The sequence below is a fragment of the Petaurus breviceps genome, unplaced genomic scaffold (assembly GCF_028583685.1).
Source record: "Petaurus breviceps papuanus isolate PSGF00001 unplaced genomic scaffold, PetGlider_PUasm1.0 90881, whole genome shotgun sequence".
Classification (NCBI taxonomy): Eukaryota; Metazoa; Chordata; class Mammalia; order Diprotodontia; family Petauridae; genus Petaurus; species Petaurus breviceps.
This window is the reverse complement of record NW_027187369.1, coordinates 5,839,404-5,844,641: the sequence shown is the minus strand read 5'-3', so window position 1 is coordinate 5,844,641 and position 5,238 is coordinate 5,839,404.

Genomic DNA, 5,238 nt, shown 5'->3' with positions numbered 1-5,238 from the left:
GAGACAGAGAGAGAGAGAGAGAGACAGAGAGAGAGAGAGAGACTGAGTGTAGGCACAGTGACCCCAACCCTTATTTCTTTCTGTGTGGGCCTTTCTTTACTCAGGGCTCTTTTGCCTCCTGGTACTGGCAGTATGGGGTGTCAGAGGTAGGTTAGTACATGAAAAAAACATGTTGGCTTTTGAGTCAGGAGACCTGGTTCAGATCCTGCACCTGATGTTTATTTTGTGAGCCAGTCACTTCTCTTCCCGGGCCTCAGTGTTTTTCTTTGTTACAAAGAAGGGTTCATTGGGGACCATTTTAAGGGAAAATAATTTAGTATGAAAACAAAATAAGAGATCCAATGAGATGGATAAACACAGTATCTGCCCTGAACCCAGCACAGGCTCTCTCTCCATTCTCCTTCTTCCCTCTCTAACAGTACAGTGGAGCCTCTGTGTTCAGTTCATTCTCCCAGGCCCCTCTGCCTCATCCCACACTGACTCACAGTGTGGTGTAACAGAGTGCTAGTCGGGAAGACCTGAATTCGAATCTCATCTTCAGGACTTACTAGTGTCCCTGGGTGGTTCACTTAACCTTTGCCTCAGTTTCCTCTCCTATAAAATGTGAATAATGATGATAATAATAATAATAATAATAATGATAATAGCACCTTCCTCATGGAGTTATCTTGGGGATCAAATGAGATACTAACTTTGGGTAAAGTGCTTTTCAAACCTTAAAGTGCTATTTCCAATTGCCTGTTATTATCAGAAAGCAGCAGGTCTAAGTGTGTGGTGTAACAGTGTGACTTGGGGCAAATCACTTAACTTGCCAATACTCTAGGGCCTAGGCAGCTCTCTAAGACTATTAGTTGCAGAGCAGGTGAGACCTGCATTGGTAGAAGGCATTTCCTCATCTGGGAGGTCCCTATTCCAATGAAATCATAGCTCGGGTCCCTGTTCTATTACTATTATTATTTCCCTCTTGGAGAAGTGACTTTATGAATGTGGGTCTTTTATGAAAACTTAATGAAGCTATGTACCAAGGGGAATGAAGCACATTTGCTTTCTCCTTGAAACAGCAAGGCCCCTCTGCCAACTGCCTATTAATAGCCTTTTGTTAGGCCCCTTGCTTCCTTCTGAAGCATCCACAGGAAAAAGGAGGTTGAGAGGAATGGCCATTGAGATAGAAAGCACCTTTGGGCTCTACCTGACCTTTGACACTTGGGGAAGAGGCTCTGTCAGCAAGTCAAAGTGGAGAGCTCCCTACCATAGCAGCAAGGAGAAAGGGAGTGGGGGTATGCTAATAAATGTTTAACAACCAGCTTCAGGACATACTCATTTCTTTTTTTTTTTTTCAATTTTTTTTTGTAGTTTCTTTTTAAAATTTTTAGTTTGCAGCATTCATTTCCACAAGATTTTGAGTTACAAATTTTCTCCCCATTTTCCCCTACCCACCACCCCAAAACAGCGATCCCACTGAATATCCCCTCCCCCAATCTGCTTTCTCCTTTATCTTCCCCCATCACGCCTCTGACTTTCCAGTAGAGCATGGTGGATCTCTATGCTCCAGTGCCTGAATATCTTATTTCCCAGTTACATGTAAAACAATAATAATAATAATAATAATAATAATATATAAAACATTTGATTTTAAACCTTTGAATTCCAGATTGTTTCATTACCTCCCTCGTTACCCACCCTTACTGGGAAGATAAGCAATTCAATATATGTTGTATATGTGTAGCTATGCAAAACATTTCCACAGGGAATATATTGTGAAAGACTGACTCTATTTCCCTCCATTCCATCCCACCTCCCCCCTCCCACTTGTTCTATTCTCTATTTTGATCCTGTCCCTTTTCAAAAGTGGTTGCTTCCAACTTCCCTCCCCCCAAGTCTGCCCTCCCTTCCATCATCCCCCCTCTCATCCCATTCCACCTTACTATCCTGTAGGGTGAGATACCCTATTTAGTGTGTATGTCATTCCCTCCCTAAGCCAAATTCAATGAGAGGAAGGTTGACTCATTCTCTTTTGCCCTTCTGTTCTTCCCCTCCATTGTAACAGTTTTCCCTTGCCTCTTCTATATGAGGTAATTTACCCCATTTATCTCTCCCCACCTCCTCTCATTATATTCTTCTCTAATCTCTTGATTTCACCTTTTAAGTATCATCCCTTCCTATTCAATTGGTCCTGTGCCCTCTCTCTATGTATACCTGTACACATATATATACACACTCACATATGTATTCATACGCCCATATATTCTTCTATACAGGCATATACAGGTATGTATACACACACACACACACACATATATATATATATATATATATATACATTTTTATTCCCTTCAACTATTCTCATACTCAGAAAAGTTTCGTAAGTTACAATTATTGTTTTTCCATGTATGAATGTAAGTAGTTCGACTTTGATAAGTTCCTTATGATTTCTTTTCCCTGTTTACCTTCTCATGCTTCTCTTGCTTCTTGTATCTGAATGTCAAATTTTCTATTCAACTCTGTTTTTTTAATCAAGAATGCTTGAAAGTTCTCTATTTTATTGAATAACAATATTTTCCCCTGAAACATGATACTCAGTTTTGCTGGGTAGGTGATTCTTGGTTTTAATTCCAGCTCCTTTGACCTCCAGAATATCATATTCCAAGCCCTTTGATCCCTCAGTGTAGAAGCTGCCAGATCCTGTGTTATCCTTATTGTGTTGCCACTGTATTCAAATTGTTTCTTCCTGGATGCTTATAATATTCTCTCCTTAATCTGGGAACTCTGGAATCTGGCTATAATATTCCTAGGAGTTTTCTTTTTGGGATCTTTTTCAGGAGGTAATCGGTGGATTCTTTCAACCTCTATTTTACCCTCTGGTTCTAAAACATCAGGGCAGTGTTACTTGGAGGATGATTTCTAGGTTATTTTTTTGATCATGGTTTTCAGGTAGTCCAATAATTTTAAAATTATCTCTCCTGGATCTCTTTTCCAGGTGGGTGGTTTTTTCAGTGAGATATTTCATATTGCCTTCTATTTTTTTTATTTGTTTTGGATCTGTTTAATAGTATCTCGATTTCTCATAAAGTCATTAGCTTCCATTTGCTCCAATCTAATTCTAAAGGAATGATTTTCTTTGGTGAGCTTTTGAGATTCTTTTTCCATCTGGCAAATTAAACTTTTTAAGGCATTCTTCTCCTCATTGGCTTTTTGAGCCTCTTTTGCCATTTGAGTTAGTCTATTTTTAAGATGTTATTTTCTTCAGTCAGGTTGTTGACTCTCATTTCTCAATTTTCTTTCATTGTTATCATTTCTCTTCCCAATTTTTCCTCTACTTATTTGGTTTTCAAAATCCTTTTTAAGGTCCTCTATGGCCTGTAACCATCTCGTATTTTTCTTGGATGCTTTTGGTGCAGGAGTTCAGACTTCACTGTCTTCCTCCTGTTCCATGCTTTGATCCTTTTTGTCCCCAAAATAGGAGTGTAAAGTTGGATTGCTCTGCTTGCTTTGCTTTCTTTGCCTGCTCATGTTGCCACTCAATTACTTGACTTTTGAGCTTTTTGCCACAGTAGAACTCTGCTACCAGAGGGGGTAGCTTTGTCCCAATTGCTGGGGTTTTCTCAGCTGCTGGAGCTGTTATTTGGGTGCCCTCTCTGAGCCTCCACATGCTCTGGCAAGCTGGTTACATACCCCAGGAACTCCACCCTAGACAGCAGTCCAGATCCAAGCAAGTTAAAGCAAGAGTGATTACCCCTCAGACTGGTGACTTGGTCCCCCTACAATCTGAAGGCCAGGAGCTCTGAAGCAGCCACATGGTGGCAGCTGCATGGCTGCCGTACCTCAGCGGCTTCTCACCCTGGGGGTAAAGGCCCACCTCACCTCTGAATTCCCAGGTCCCAAAGTCCACACTGCACTGACCTCTCACTTTGTCCTTAGCATCTATAGGTTGATAATTCTGCAAACTGCCACAGCTGCTGGTGATGTGAAGTCCCTACAGCCCGCATCTGGTCAGGCTGCCCTGAGGCTAAAACCTCAGGCTCACTTGGGGCTGGGGTTGGCTCCCAGAGTGTTGTGATTGCCGCTTTCTGCCAGTCTGCCAGGCTGTCCTCAGTGGTTGATTAGCTTCTCTTTGTCATTTTGTGGGTTCTGTAGCTCCAAAGGTTGTTCTGAGTCACTTTTTACATGAATTGGAGGAAGTAGGAGCCGGAGCCGCGTGCAAGTCATGTTTCTACACCGCCATCTTGACTTTGCCCCTTCAGGACATACTTTTAAGTTGAATATGCATTATTACCACTTTCTCCAATGCTTTCTTAATTCTAGGCAATCAACAAAATAATAACTCAATTTCTAAGAAATAAACACCCTAATTTATAGCATTTGTTGATTTCTGACGTGTAATGATCACATGGATGATTTAGTCATTGGTCCTGGAAAGTTGGTCAAAGCTGGTTCCAATGCATTTCTTCCTTTGGAGGCCATACTACTGATTGATCACAAAGAGAATTGCCTGAAAGAGTTGTCCTGAATGGGTCAATGTCAAGTCGAAGGTGGGGAGGACCCTTGGCTGCCCATGGTGCTGTTCTGTTAAATAGTTCACAGTGTGGTATAGACTACAAGATGGAGACCTCCTCATGTTTACCGATAACAACAAGCTGGGAGATATAGCTAACGAGTTGAGTAAAAGAAATAGGGCTCCTAAATATAATTTTTTTTTTTGCTTTTTGGAGGGAAATTGGGGTTAAGTGACTTGCCCAAGGTTACACGGCTAGGGTTTTTTTTTTGTGTGTGTGTTAAGTGTCTGAGGCCAGATTTGAACTCGGGTCCTTCTGACTCTAGGACTGGTGCTCTATTCACTGTGCCACCTAGCCACCCCATTTTTTTAAGCAATTGGGGTTAAGTAACTTGCTCAAGTTTACACGCCCAGTTATTTCTGGGTGTGGTGGTAAGTATCAGAGCCCGGATTCGATCCCAGGTCATCCCGACTCTGGGGCCAGTGCTCTTATTCACTGAGCCACCTGGCCGCCCCTTGGGCTCCTAAATATCATAACCCACAAGAACAAAGGCTGGAATCTAAGAAGATGAAATTTTACAGAGACAAGTGTCAATTTTTATAGCTGACTTTTTAAAAAATCACATTGCATGTACAGGATAGGAGGGGCATGGTTAGAGCACACAAAGCTGGGAGGAAGAGCTAGTACACAGAGGGACAGAATTACAACCCAAGGAGATCTTGACATGTGTTAGTGACTGTTAAAC